The sequence below is a fragment of the Cryptomeria japonica genome, unplaced genomic scaffold (genome assembly GCF_030272615.1).
Source record: "Cryptomeria japonica unplaced genomic scaffold, Sugi_1.0 HiC_scaffold_1007, whole genome shotgun sequence".
In the NCBI taxonomy this organism is placed as follows: Eukaryota; Viridiplantae; Streptophyta; class Pinopsida; order Cupressales; family Cupressaceae; genus Cryptomeria; species Cryptomeria japonica.
In genome coordinates, this window is record NW_026729676.1 from 7,433 (window position 1) to 23,916 (window position 16,484).

Sequence of the window (16,484 nt, forward strand, 5' to 3'; positions counted from 1 at the left end):
AAGAGTACCTTTGACATATTGCAAAATTCACTTTGCAACTAGCCAATGAAAGAGCTTTGGTTTTCATAAAAACTTAAAGAGGGATAATACAAAGCAAGGATTTGGTATGGTGGATGTATGATATATCAAGCTGTCCATCAACTTTGCATGGTGATTCATTGATTATAGATGAATCATCATATACTAAAAGTTTCAACTTGACATACATAGGTGTAGAAAATGAATGTCATCCCTAAATGTTTTAAAAAATTTGTGGCATATTTGACTTGAATTAAGTAGACACAATGACCAAATTGCCAAACTCAACTTGTAGGCAATAATTTAGAAGGCATAAATTAGTCATGTCAAAAGTTGGACACAATTATGATTTTACTTAATGAATTGTAGTGGCTATACTTACTACAATGGCAAGATCATTAATGTATTTGATAACGGTCACCATATCATTACTATTGCTTTTGACATAAAGATCTGGATTAATAAGATTCTTGAATCCAAAATATTTTAGATGTTTATCAATTTTGATAAACAAGGCTTGAGGAGCTTGCTTAAGCTTTTATAAGGACTTAATCAAATTGCAAACCAAATGTTTATGACTAGGAACCTAAAAACCCTCATGTTGCATGATATAAACCTCCTGATGCAAGTATCCATTTAGGAAGGCTTTTTAACATCCATCCAATTCATATTTCAACCAAACTAAGTAGCTATAGAAACAAGCAATTGAAATGTTACTTAGTTGTGGGAGCAAAAGTCTCTTTGTAATCTATCCCCTCCTTTTGTGAATATCCCTTAGCAATTAGATGAGCCTTGTACTTGTCTAGGGAACTATCATCTTTACATTTTACCTTACCGACTCATTTGCATCTGATGGTCTTTTTACTTGGAGGCAATTCTATCTACTTTCAAGTGCGATTCCTCATCAAAAACTTGATAGAAATTTAATTTAGAGCATAATGAATATGTTCAATATTTAATTTAACAATTGTATTTTTTTTCTTTGTGGTTATTGATTTGATCAAGAAGTTCATCCCATGTACACCATCTAAAGTGAAATGATAGCACTTAGGTCCTTGATGTGCTTTAGGCATATGGTGTGAAGGCACGATTTCTATAGGAGCTTGAACCAAAGTGAACACTTTCAAGCTTGTGCCTCTCATAGACAAGGGAGAAGAACCAGCCAAATGTTGATGCACATGCTGCCCCACTAGATTTGGAGATTATCTTTCAAAGGTACCATAATATTAAATTCAAGATTTTTGTTAACCTCTTGTTGAACAGAGGAAAAATATGGCTTTGTCTCTTTTACATCAATAGCCTAACAATGGCTTTGTTACTAGAAATGTCAATTAGCTTGTATGCCTTAGATTATTCATTATAACTAGCAAGGAAATATTTAAATACTTTTTGAGTCTAGCTTATGTCTTTTTATCTCAAAAATTAAATTGTAGGTGAAAAACCAAAAGCATAAAAAGATGTTACCTAGGTCTGTTATTGAGCCAAGCTTTCTTTGGTGTGATTTTCTAGAGGGTTTTGCAAAGATTGTGATTTATGATATAAGTTGATGTGTTCACAACTTCTCCCTAATATTGGTAGCACATGCTCCTATTGTGCATCATGCATCGTGCCATCCCCATAATAGTCTTGTTTGCCTTTCAATCACCCTATTAAGTTGTGGAGTGTATGGTGCAATTAACTAGTGTTGTAGCCCTTATTTTTCACAAAATTATTTGAATCAAATGGATGTGAATTTGTGCCATTATCAGATCATAGTCTTAATTTGACATGTTGTGAATGTTTCCATCAATGCTTTGAATTTTTGGAAGGCACCATAGTAGTTAGACATCTTTTCTAAGAAGTAAACCCACATTTTCCTAGAGTAGAAAATACCTTGAATTGTTGATAATAAGAGATTTCCAAGAAGGTTCACAGGGATCTTGTAATTTCCCGTATTGGAATATTCCTATATTTTGGCCTAGAAACACCAAATGAGGTATGAACTATATTAAGGAAGTGCAACTTGCCACTTTAAGTCCTGCTTTAGACCCTGCAACCAGGTTAGTTATCATTATGAAAGACAAGGAAACACATAATTAGCAATATTATAAAGAGAATCCTAATCATCATTGTAAATTACATAATTTGCATGTGAGGTTCAATAATACTTTCCCTAACAACCTATCCTCATTATGGAGTTCCTTGGGAAATCATATAAGGCACCTCGAGCTTATTCCTTTCCATGAAGCCCAAGAGTACGGAATGACACACGCCATTCGGCCTCCTGACCCCACCCGGGGTTGGCGTACTTGAATGGAACTTACGTGCTACTTGCATCCCTTATTATGTATTCCATTCTACCCTCCATAATGAGATAGTTTGTTGGTTAAAGTATTAAAGAGTCTTATATATATAATCTATTATGCTTATATATCATTATGGCAAGAATAGCAACATATAAATATATATTAGCAACAATATGATAACTGCTTATCATTCGTACATACTATCAAGTGGAAGACAAGATAACAAGTAAGCAAGATTATAGTTCTATGCATTATGCATCATATCAAATACCTATATATATAAAGCCTAATTGAAATAATTATTATAATAATTATTTGAAATTCATTAATTATTATTATTTAATTAATATTTATTATTAAATATGAATAAATGAATTTTAATTTGAAGTTGAAACTTATAAGCATTCACCATTTATTCACATAGTAACGGCTAACCTAAACTGACTTTCAAATTGTCAAGCATAATATACATCGGGGACATTACAAAATCATCATCCATAGCCATGTTGCAGAGAATGATCGAACTCGGTATTGCTAAGGAATGTCACCCTTGACCAGCTATAATAATATTTTTAATATAATTGACAGACAGCGACCAATTCTCATGCAGTCAGCAAGTAAGGAATGATATTATTATCATGAACAGCGATATTGATACGAAAGACATTAATAGTGATTCGAACATTACTAGGAGTGATTAAGATTAGCGTTGAATATCGTTAATTAGTCATAAAGACTATCGATTTAGGGAAAGAGTTATTGTTTATGCAGAATTAAGGGAATATTGATAAGATCAACAGCGACAATCTCTTCCAATGGCCGCCACGCACTTACAATGTCGATTACCCTCAGATGTTTACAACCCCATATCCTTTAACTATATTATCTAATCGATAATTAGAAAGGACATAATAATATCGATCGATATTATGGTTAGCGATCTGTTTAAGAAGACAACGATTAGTAAGAAGGGTAATCGATAATATAATGAAAGGATATGACTGTTCCAAATTAAGAGACGCACCTGATCAGCATTACACGATATTTGATGGAGGTTTCAAACTCATTTGCTGGGGGGGAAGATTTATCGGAGTTCTAATATATGTATTCATAGTGGGATCCGCTCGATGGAGTAATTGCCTTTGGCATCAACCAGGTTGTACAGTTCGTAGGATGTGAATAGAAGTAGGAAACAATTTCAAAATCGCTCCATCTCATCAACAAGGCCCATCAAATCGGCCTTTACCAATCATCCATTGGACACGTCTTGTGAATATTAAATAAGGAATCAGTATCATAGCACCCTAGAGATAATATTTATCTCACCTTACTAACTTCATAATAATATAATCTCTAATTGACATGGTCATTCAATTGGTAACTCCCACGAATCAGAACAGGTCATAACTGATATTAAGTTACAGGTGGTAACACCCTTGCTCTTGGTGGTATGCATAGGAGTGTACTTAGTATGAACGCTTAATATAAGAGGCACGATAATGTTCTTATGTAGAACTTAGTAATAATATATATATATATATAATTATAAAGGATAATATAATCATTATAATTACTATAATATATAATATAATGCCATATGAGAATAAATTAATTATATATATGTATATAGAAGTAAAATTGAGGTTATCAATCAGATTAATTTATCAATTCGATATAAGGGAAAGAATATGATTGGGTTCATGTTATGAAGCTTTGTCTCCTAATCAAGGTAGTTAAGAGTGTTGTGAAGGATTAATTATGGTTAAAACAGTCCTAAACTAGTAGGGGACATTACATTCTACCCTCCATAATGAGACAGTTTGTTGGTTAAAGTATTAAAGAGTCTTATATATATAATCTATTATGCTTAAATATCATAATGGCAAGAATAGCAACATATAAATATATATTAGCAACAATATGATAACTGCTTATCATTCATACATACTATCAAGTGGAAGACAAGATAACAAGTAAGCAAGATTAGAGTTCTATGCATTATGCATCATATCGAATACTTGAACAGTATATAAGTCTGCTGACTAGTTTTATTAATTATGAAATTGAAAGTCTCTTCCTTTTATCGATTGCCTTATTTCTCTTCTTCGATTGATTGCAGAAGATGTCTTCTAATCTGCCTTGATATGATGTCTGATTATTTCTTGCAGATCAGAACTATCTTATCTTTCAGATCAGACTACTATTCTCTGTCCAAATAAGATCTCATAATCTCTTAGTTTCTTATTTCATTTGTTGGTCTGCTATTTCTGCTTAAATTTTATCAGATCTGATTCCCCAGCTGTTCCCTCATTTTTCCTTCTTATCTTTTATATATACCTCTTCCAAGGGAGGCGACCCTTCACCAAAAGTCGGCCTTATTAAAGACAAAAAATAATTTAAATATATATAATTTTCCCTTAGTCGGCTCCTCCATCCTACTCGGCCCTCTTTTAAATCAACATGGCCAAATTCTATTTGTTCACCTTTTGGGTCAACTCTTTTTTTACCTGTCTCCTAGGGTTTAATATAATTATTTGATATAATTTATTTACTCTCATCTTGGGGTCGGCTCTCTTTTATTCAGCTGTCTAGGGTTTGATATTTAATATGAAGGTCTGATATTTATTACAGCCATGATCTTAGGCTGGGGCATGACAGATCTACATGAATTAGTTCCAAAATCTCTTACCACGCCGGACCCCTTTTATAGAAAACAATTTCTACTTCTACTTTCTAGCCAAGCACCTAACACAAATTTTGTTTCTCCTGTGTAAAGACAACCCTTGAGCTATATGGGCTTTGCTGAGTAGGGTCAAATGTTGAATATTTAAGATGACCATATCTTTCATGCCAAAGGATGTTGGGAAATGGTGCATAATATAGATTTAAAAAATATTAAATTAACATAATATTGTTAATTTATTAATACTGTTAATTGTCAGTTAGTTGTTGGGTGGTTAGAAGTTAGATGGATTTATAAAGCTGTTGCAATGTAATAATGTGTGTTGTTGATGAATGAAGAATTTACAAGTTTGAGCCCTTGGCTCTCTCTAGTCACCATTTCAATAAAGAATTGTGGCATTATCTGCACTAAGGCATGCAAGTTAGCTATAGCAAGGTCAACAAGACCTTTTTCTCAATTTCTAATGCAACAATTTTGTCTCGTTTTCACTTTTTTAATGCTGAGTTTGGTCAAATATTGAATATTTAGATGACCATATTTTTCATGCCAAAGGATGTTGGGAAATAGTGCATAACGTAGATGCAAGATGATTTCTATGTGATTGGCATTGATGATATAAAGTTGGTATCGGGAGTGAAACGGTTTTAGTCGGCGAATATACAGGCTTATCAAACCATGGAGTTGAAATTCAAATCTAATGGGAAGGAGGTAGTTCGTCATGGCCTTTCCAATAGAGGTCCCATGGTTGTTTCAACTAAGAAATAGCTTGGGCAGCAGAGTGCTTGATTACAAATACTAATCCATCCAAGGAGAGATCTTGCCATGTCAATATTCAACCTCCCTTGGATAAACATGGCAAGGTTTTCAGTGAGATTCCCTTTAGGTTACCCCCAGATATAGGTTTTCAGCATGTCATTGAGCTTGATGAAGGAGCAAAACCTGTCATCACTACTCCTTATTGGCACCCAAGAAGATACAAGGAAGAGATCGAGAAGGAAATCAAGGAGTTATTGGACATGGGGCACATATAGCTTAGTTCCAGTCCATTCATGTTATTTGTGGTTTTGGTCAAGAAAAAAGATGGGATGATGAGGATGTGTTTTGATTATGGAACTCTTAGCAAGAAGACAATCAAGAATTGCTACCCCATATTCGATGAGTTGATAGATGAGCTTCATGGTGCGGTATACTTCTCCAAGATTGACTTATGATCGAGGTATCATTAGATTAGGGTTTGAGATAAGGATGTGCACAAAACAGCTTTCAGGTGTCACTATGGGCCTACGAGTTCTTGGTCAAGCCATTTGGGTCGACCAATGCACCTGCCACCTTTGAGTCATGCTTGAATTAGGTATTTATTTTGTAACTAAGGGAATTTGCACTCGTTTTCTTTGATGATATTTTGATTTACAATAATACATGGGATGATCATCTGAAGCACATAGATGAGGTTCTTGCATACTAGAGCAGCATTCATTCTACGCCAAAGCAACCAAATGTGGGTTTGGGTTGACAAAGATACTTTTGCTGGGGCATAAGATTAGTACTCAAGGAGTTAGCATAGGTGAGGAGAAGATTTGGCAATTCAGGATTGGCCTAGAGTAAGGAATTTAACACATTTGAGAGGATTTGTGAGATTTTGCAGTTATTATAAGAGGTTCGTGAAGGGGTTTTCACAACTTGCAGCCCTTTTGACAAATTTGACAAATAAGGGGGCTTTCTATTGGAGCGAAGTGATGTAGCTAGCTTTTGACAAACTCAAGGAGGTAATGAGTTCATGTCTTGTTTTGGCTATTCCTGATTTCTCACTTCCTTTTGTTCTAGAATGTGATGCTTTAGGAGATGGGATTGGGGCAATTTTGATGCAAAATAAGCACCCTATAGCATTTGAGAGCAAAAAGCTCAAGGAGATAGAGAAGAGCTTCACTATCTATGACAAGGAGATGTTGGCCATCATGCATGCACTTGCCAAGTATAGACAATACTTAGTTTGTGGTGAAAATGGATCATAACAGCTTGAAGTTCCTCAATCAAAAGGATTTAAATGATACACAACAAAAATGAGTGACTAAGTTCAAGCCTATGATTTTGATATTGAATATGTTAAGGGAAAGAATGATGTGGTGGCTGATGCACTCTCTAGGAAGTCCTATTTCTACCCTTTGGTTGACATATCTGCTGATGGGAAGGTCTCTATGATAGCTGAGTATGCTAAAAATACTTTTGCCATTGACATTTTGGAAGGAAAACTATAGAATGATAGGTACAAAAGGGGTGGATGAACTCATTCTCTATAAGTATTGAGTGTACCTTGTGCCAAAATTGAAGGTGAAAGATGTCATGACACAACTTTTTGGTCATCCAGGGTACTTAAAGATATACAAGCAAGGGAGCACTTTTCGTGGAAAGAGCTCAAAGGTCATGTGTTGAAGCATGTTAAGGAGTGTATGAGTTGTCAACATAACAAAAACAAGCATGTTTTTCCAGCTGGTCTATTGCATCCCCTACCCATTCCAAATAAAACATGGGAAAGTATCTCCATGTACTTCATTACCGGACTTCCAAATGTGCAAGGTAAAGATTGTATCTGTGTGATTATCGATAGGCTCACTAAATATACTTATTTTCATGCCATATCTTAATAGTATAGGGCTCCACAAGTGGCTGATCTATTCTTTAGAGAGATTTTCAAACTTAATGGGTTGCCAAGGAATATTGTAAGTGACAGGGACATGAAATTTATCAACTTGTTTCGGTAAGAACTTTTTCGATTGACAGGTACAAAATTGATTCCAAGTACCAGTTATCATCCTCAAATTGATGGACAAACAAAAATTGTGAACAAATGGATAGAAGGTTACTTGAGGAATTATGTTATAGGACAGCAAACAACATGGATCAAATCGCTACATCTAGGTGAATATTGCTACAATACTACTCACCACATGTCTATAGGTATGATTCCTTTTAAGGCGCTCCATGGTTATGATTCATTCATGGATTTAATTATTTCTGGAGCTAAAGGTTTGATTCAACAAAGTTGAGATATTGTGAAAGCACTCAAAGAAAACATACAACAGTCCCAAAACCAGCAGAAGTTGTATGCTGATCACCACTGAATTGAGAGTGTTTTTGAGGTGGAAGATATGGCGTTTTTCAGATTACAGCCCTATAGACAATCTACCATCAAGGGAAGTGATGCTGAGAAGTTGAAGGCATGATTTTATGGACCCTACAAGATAGTAAGGAGAATTGGTGAGGTTGCATATGAGCTGAAACTACCAGAGAATAGCAGGATATAGAACATTTTTCACCTGTCATGCCTTAAGAAGGCCCTTGGACAACGGTTTATTCCTTCATTAGATGACGAAGGATGGTTGATTTTGGAACCAGAGGTAATCATTAATATGATGGAAAAGAGGCTTCGTAAGAACATTTTTCACCTGTCATGCCTTAAGAAGGCCCTTGGACAACGGTTTATTCCTTCATTAAATAACGGAGGATGGTTGATTTTGGAACCAGAGGCAATCATTAATATGAGGGAAAAGAGGCTTCGTAATAAGGTCATTCAGGAATATCTAGTAAAATGGAAGAATCTAGCTTTGGAAGATGCCATGTGGGAGGGAGCTGAGATCTTTGATCATCTGAGTTTGTGGTTACTTGAGGGCAAGGGAAATTTGGGAGGGGAGGATTGTGATGTTCCGTTCATTCATTGAATAGTTATTTTTAAATTATCAAGTGTTTTATTATTAAATTATAATTACCAAGGGCAGCAACTTATGGAAGGGTTGCGAATCCTTCCAACCATAATATATTAAAGGTAAACATTTCAATGAGGGGAGGGTATCAATTCCTAATAAATATGATGCGACTTTGCAAGTAAATATAACAGCCAAAGAGGACTAAAACCCTCCAAGGAAATTAAGAGACTTAAGGACAAAACCCCTTAATTTGTCTAGATATCAAGGACAGACATTCAAGGAAATATAGCTGCAAAGAGGAAGGAGAATTATCAAGGTTGCTAGGAGACCAGCATTGGTATTTGTACTGGCACCGGTACGTCTATTTTTGAAAAATAGGAGATGAGGGTACTTGGAGATGCCATTTTTTTCAATATAATTCAATAATTTATTAATTTTCTAACTGTAAAACTGAAAATACTAGTATCACAAAACAGAAACACATATGTTGTTAATTTCTAAGATTCGGAGACATATTTGGTATGGGAAACGTGTCCCGGGGAGTTGGAGACATGTCTCTCCCTGCAACTATGAGAATTATAGCAGAAATTCAAGATAAGTCTGTTTTCCAGAATTATGTCAAAAGTGGTAAACTAAATATTATAATAAAATTCATAATTTTTAATTAAGTTATATTTATAAATATAAACACAAGTATCATTTTTGAGTTAGAATTATTGTTTAAAAGCAAAAATAAGAAATGTTTTAGAACAAGACATTGCAAATTTTTTGGAATCATTCAGTGCATAAATTCAGGAGATGGGCTATTAGATATTCTCTTAGAAGAAATACACTCTGGGCAACTAGAAGTGGTCTATACAAAATACATGCTCTAGCATCACAATTCTTGTCAAACTTGGTTAGATTAGGGTGACTGAAATGCTAGATTTTTTCCATCAGCCAACTGTTTGCATAAGACAATTTAAATGCAGTTATTCTATAGTATATAAAGGTGGCCAGAACATGGGAGTTCTAAAAGGGATTAAAATTTAGAAATGAGGTTGTATGCAACTTTAGGAACCTATTATCAGTAGGACAAAAGGTAGAGGCTGGTCAAGATGAGGTAATAAGGTTATTTCTCAACTAATCTCCAAAACTCAGAATATTTATCATGTCAGCATTTTTCATTTGAGGAGTCAGGGAGGTTATTTACTAAATGGAGAAGAATAAGGCTCCATGCCCAGATGGATTCTCTCTCTTTTAGAATATCCTAAAAAAGGAGGTAATAGTGGTTGTCATATTAATGCTCAAGAAAGCAGCACCTTCGTTTGCTGATTTATGCCCTATATCCTTATACAAGGTAATAACTAAAGAAATGGTGGAAAGACTTAAACAGGTGCTCCTGAACATAATTTCTTCTTAGCAAGGTGGATTTATTAAAGTTGAATAGATCTTGAATGGGATTGTGTAATTGCCCATGAACTCATGCATTCAGCAAAGGAAGCATGGGTGATAGTTATGAATTGATTATAAAATTAGATGTTATCAAGGCCTATCAGTATCCACAAAACGCAACATTCTTACCAAGTTTTAGGCTATAATCCATCCGTTTCATCCCTTCAATGCATAAAGTTTCCTTGACTAAAAATTTGCCATAAATTATTGGAATGGGCTAAAGTTTGCTAGATTGTATTGCAAAATCGTAGTCTACAGCCCATAAAAAATCAACCCAAAATTTTATTGTTAAGTCTTCAAATGCAAAAGTTCAGTGCAGACCTAAAGAGGAAACTTTTGTGTCTGTGGCATGTGGCTCAAGGTAATAAAGCATAAATCAGATACAAGGACCAAGACGATGTCTGAGAAAGGCAGCTTTGGATATTAAAAATTTGGTAGCCCAAAAATATCTGCCAAAATATTGAATGTACCAATTTTCATATTGAATGTGTTTTTTTAAAGTTCATTTTGGCAATTTGTATGGCAGAGAGAGAAAAATGGATAGATTAGAGGAGAAGGTTGGATCGCCTTCTATAATGGAACGATTGTTGTAAGCTTCCAGGATGGATGCAAAAGGAGCAACTTGTTATAAATCTCTTTAGCCATGAAGATCAAAGAACAAAGTATAGTCTTTGATTCTGAAATTCTTCCCAAAATATAGTTTCTCACAGGTAAATATAGGGATTTCACTATTGTAGTTTTTCTTACACACTTTATGTTTGCTTCTCTTGGTGAACAAATCATGCAACATCTTATTTGGGAATTGTAACTATTTTATGATAAAATGTCAAGTCAGTAGTCATCTAACATAATATTTGTGAATTCTAGCACTATGATAAAATTTCTGTGTTGTTTTGCAATAGCTCAAAGCTCTGTTTAAGAATACATGGTTGTAAATGTAAGTATTATAATAAACAGAAATCAACATTAGCAGCTATAGTTACATCAACATGCGCTTATACAATTGGAGCACATTCATCAGCATATATCTGTGAATGTATCAAACATTTAGTTATTATGCACGTTGAATTCCTGTGGCTTTCTATTCAATCAGCATGTGTTCTAAGGGTCTGAGTGGAGTGTTGGAACAAGAGTGTCCTTTCCAATTACAGATCAACTTGTGAACATAATTATTGCCACTTTCCTAGATGGCCATTAGAATTGTATGTTAAGCTGGTAAGGAGTCATGTCAACTTCAATGAAAAGGACATGATTATATGATTGGAAAAATTGTTTTGGTGTGGATGTTGTGTCATTTTTATATCTATGCTTTGTGCACATAGATTATGCATAATATTCTACGTGGTTGGTGCATGGTTGTTATTTTCTATGTCTGGAAGGCACCGAGAACTTCATATGTAATGACAAATGTTGCTAGTGGTGTGGATGAACTTTACGTTGTTTGACATGTGGCTTGTGATACATTGTTTGGTACTGTTATGGTTAGTTATAGATTTACTTGTTCTTAATATCTCATGTGTTTCCCGATAGCCATCGAGAATTGTTATGTCCACATACAACTATGATGGTGGTGTGGAATTTGTTAGTGTAGGTTTTTTATTTTCCTTATGTTAGGGGGTATTTATTTTTCCTACACATTATTTAAGCTGGCTTAGGTTATTAGGAGTGGTTATGAGGACACGTGGTGAAATGCATTAGCTACATGTGTCACTCTCTTCCACACAATGGTGGTTGAGTTACAAACCCTTGTTTGGCTTGTTGTGCCACCTCTCATAACCACTATTTTGTCATTACCAGTGTTACCTGATGAGGCGTACCCATTTTTTTTCTAGGCGTCTCCATCCCGAGGATAAGTTACTCCGAGGGGACGTCCCTATCTCGGGGACAGGGGACTCTTAGGGGATGTCTCCATAAATTTTGCGTATTGACAATGAATTCTATAAGCAATTTGACTTTGACTCTCAATTTAACACAAATTTGGCTTAAGAACTCTGCTAGTTCTTATATGTTAAGGTTCTAAAATGTATATGTTCATGCTTTAGCCATGTTTTTATATGAATATTTTAAATTTCCCTATATATTTTAATTTTCTTTATTTTTATATAGCCACCCCCTTTGTCATCCCTTAGCCGTCCCCAAAATTGGCCAAAAAAATCTCCGTCCTGGAAACACGTAGCCTCGTTCCATGTCATCCCTGTGTCAGAAACTCGGGGTAACATAGGTCATCACCTAATTAGGTTATGGGGTAGTTGGGTTTCTCACCTTCATTTGGTTTTATGTGCCACCTTTTATAACTCCTTTTCTATATTCACCTAAGGAAGTTATGCCACATGTTTTGGCATTTTACCAAGTAGATAAAACCTACCACCTTTTATGGGAAATAGGAGTAATGTACCTATCGGATGTATATGCCCTTATTTTGCTATACATACACCACTCCCCTCTCACCTTCATTAGTTCAACTAGTTCAATGATAGCTCAAGGAGGGTATTGAGAGTCTTATGTAATTCCTCTTGCCTTGTCTCTATTTTTCTCTCATTTTAGATTTCTCTTCATTCTACTATTTTGATCTTCGATCATTTGTCAATGGAGTTGCATGTGATCTACAACTGACATTAGATCCTAGCTTTTCTAAGATTGCAATTGGAGGCATGATTGTAGCTTGCTCCAAATTGTTTAGTTTTAGTTTTTACATACTATGCTACAAAATTTGCCCTAGGTTCCACATACAAAATGCTTTCTATATATGAATTTGCTGCAAAACTCACTAGGGAGTAGGACAAATTGGTTCTAATGGGTACAATTAAATCCTCTAAGTTACATGCCTTAGTTGTAAATCAAGGCACAAAATAATAGAAAGGGTCTAGCAAACAAGATAAGAAAGAAAAGAACTAGAGAGAGAAGAAAGATCAGAAATCTGCTACTTCAAAAGTAGATAATCAGTCCTCTTCATCAAAAGGTGAACAAATTAGGAAGAAGGTCAAGTGTTCTTATTGTGAGAGGTCTGGTCATGATGGACACAAGTATTTAAAGAAACAAATAGATCTCATTTCACGGCTTCTAGAAAATAACAATTTCAAGGTGCCTAATTCAATCAAACAAAGTTCATCAGAAGGGTCTTCTAAGGACACAGACAAAAGTAAGGGGAAAGGAAAGGGCAAGGCCCTAGTTGTTGCTTCATTGCCAAATCTTGGATCATTGACATAGGTGTTTCGCTTCACATGGCTTCTTTGGAAGATGATTTCACCTCTTTAGAGCGATGCTCTATGCCTACCATGCTAATGGGTTATGACACTCCTGTTGAAGTGCATGAGAGAGGGTCTATTGATGTGCGAAAAGGAACATTTAAGGATGTCCTTTGTGTTTTAATCTTTATCAACTAATATCCAATTTGTTTATCAAATCACACACACTAATTCTAGCAAGTGAGTTGAGTTCACACCAAATATAGTGGTAATCTATGAAATGTATAATGGGTCTACGGTTGTCATGAGAAAAGATGATCATTACTCTAGACTATATCATTTTTCTCACTTTGTTTTAGACTCTCCTTTGACAGTCTTACTTACTCATGCAGATGAGACGAGTTGTTTGTGTCATCAATGGTTTTGCCACTTGACCTAGTCAACAAGACATGGTTTCGGGGTTGCCTTTTATTTGATTTTCTAATGGAGTTTCCCATGGATGCATTCTTGGTAAGCATCTCGAGGAGAAATAGGATAAGGCAAAGCATGGAGAGCTACACAACTATTGGAGTTGGTACATAGTGACTTGGCAGGACCATTTCCACAACCACCTTTCAGCAGGGATAGATATGTCTTGACATTAATTGATGACTTTTTTAGATACACATGGGTTTACTTTCTTAAACAAAAGTTTGAGGTCTTCGAGAATTTTCTAGTTTTCAAAGTTTTGTAGAGAAACAGCCAAGGAAGTTCATCAATATTCTATGTACAGATAATGGGGGTGCAAATGTTAACAATCAGTTTGAATAGTTTTGTCCTTTATAAGGTATCAACATGTAACACATAGTTCCATTTAGTCCTCAACAGAATGGTTTCACATAATGCAAGAATTGGTCCTTAAAGGAGATGGCTAATTGTATGATTTGCTCGAAATCTTTGGCACCTCAGTACTAGACATATGCCATCAACTGTGTGTGTTACATCCTGGATAAAGTTCCTCACAAAGTTGTGAAGTGGGTAACTCCTTTCAAGCTTGGACTGGTTAGAAACCCGCAGTTAAGCACTTCAGAGTGTTTGGTTCTCTTGCATGGGCTCACATTCTAGTTGAGTAGCGCAAGGCTATGGATTTGTAGAGCAAGTTTTGCATATTTGTTGGGTGTCCAGATGATGTCAAAGGCTATAGACTTCTCCATCCCGCTACTCATGAGTTGTTCATTGGGAGGAGTGTTCAATTTGAGGAGAGTCCTTCCAATTCTTCTCATATTGCTTCTCCATCCACCATCACATTAGAGACTTTGCATGATGATGATAGTTCTTCAAAGGATCTTAATCCTCATAATTTTGATGAGGAGTCTTCTTTCTCCACTTTAGATGGTGACAGTGATAATGAGAATTCACATTCCTCTCCTAGTCATCATTCTAAGGTTGATTATTCTCCTCTAGACTCTTTAGTCTCAAGACCTCTTTGGGCTTGACAAGCATTGGACTTAGCGGGTGACTGGGTTGGTGATCCATCAGATACTAGAAGACCAAGTTCATAGTTTAGCAAGTTCCACATCTCTTCATTGCTTTAACTTCTGGTCCATTGCCATTTTGAGAAGCTTCAGGTATTTCTGAGTTAGATGTTGCAATCCAAGAAGAGTTTGATTCCTTGGAAAGGAATCATACGTGGGATTTAGTTAATACATTCCACCTTTTATGGGAAGTAGGAGTTAACGCTCCTCTTGGATGTATATGCCATTATTTTGCTATATATACATCATTCTCCTCTCACCTTCATTAGTTCAGCTAGTTCAATGATAGCTCGGTGAGAGTATTGAGTGTCTTTTGTAATCTCTCTTATCTTGTCTCTATTTTTCTCCTCATTTCAGATTTCTCTTCATTCGGCTATTTTGATCTTTGATCACCTGTTGAGTGGAGTTGCATGTGATTTACGACTGGCATTAGATCTTGGCTCGGTTCTTGCTTTTCACAGAATCTAATAGAATCACAGGTTTGTCATTGTTGGAAATGGGTGAAATAAGAAACAAGCGACTAATGAAGTGAGGCTTTTGTGAAAGTTTGGGATGATTATAAATTTTTCCCTATTGATATGGTGTGGGGAAGGGATTTAGAAACATCACCTAAGAGCCACATGCACCCTAGGTGGGATTGCATTGCATAACTTGGTTTTTACCTTTTTCCATAGTTTTTTTCTATGGTTTATTCTACAAGTATTGAAGACCAAGATATTTGTTTGAGCTACTCATGTAGGCATGATTCTCCCTGAATATAAAATCACTTTCTAAGAGAGGTTTTCTTTCTTCAAGACATTGGTATGAATTTTATTTGTCTTTATTATTGTGATACTAATTGATCTGTTTGCAATTCAACCCATTGTAATGACCATATCTACAAATCATTTAAAGCATGGACCGTGTCTAGAACTAGCATTCTAGCCATTTCATTTGTTGCTTAGTATTGAAGAGCACATGATTCAGGTTGTTCTTATATTCAGTAATGAGTTCATCTCTAGATGTTGCTTGAAAAGCCACTATGGAAGACTAAAATTGCTAATCGTATATGAAAAAGACTAAATATGAAATTTGTACAAATATCTGACTATGCAGATATGAAAAAGATCTTATGCATCCACTTCAAAACCTTCTTGGAGGAGAGCTTGCTCGAGCCTTACTCATTCAGGTATCTCACAGCTTCTAATTACAAAGTTGGTTGTGTATGCCAGAATCTTTAAAAAAATTATGTTGCTTTTATATGTGTTTTCTAGTCAGACTAGCAAAGGAAACATCTTTTGGCAGCTAAAAAGCATAGAGCACAAAAATAGCATACGGTGGCAATGTTTGAGCTATTTTTGATACTGTGCAATAATCTCTTAAGTTGCTGTTCTTTTGGCACCTTTCTAATAGATGGCTTGTTGTTTTAAACAGGTGCAAAAATTAAAGCTCGACATTGAAACGTAAGTTATGGTACTAAAATTTCTCTAGTAAAATGCTATTATTCCTTTGGGCCTGTAATACGATTTTTTTTTTTTATGGTATGATGGGGGTGTACAGGGCAATGCTTGAGCTGAATCAGATTCTCAGAGCAAATGAAATAAATTTTGCAATACTTGCTGCTTTGCCAGCATTTTTTATTACAATCATACTTGCAGCTCTTCTGCAGATTTGGTTGGTGAAGG

The 16,484-nt window shown here is 35.4% G+C and overlaps 1 long non-coding RNA gene across 1 annotated transcript; it reads left to right on the forward strand.

Annotated features, from left to right (window-relative positions):
- The first annotated feature begins 1,091 nt into the window (after positions 1-1,091).
- LOC131873061 (uncharacterized) lies at positions 1,092-16,484 on the forward strand. The gene is made up of 4 exons (XR_009371099.1): positions 1,092-1,233; positions 15,916-15,988; positions 16,234-16,262; positions 16,360-16,484. It is a non-coding gene; the product is annotated as an uncharacterized LOC131873061 (long non-coding RNA).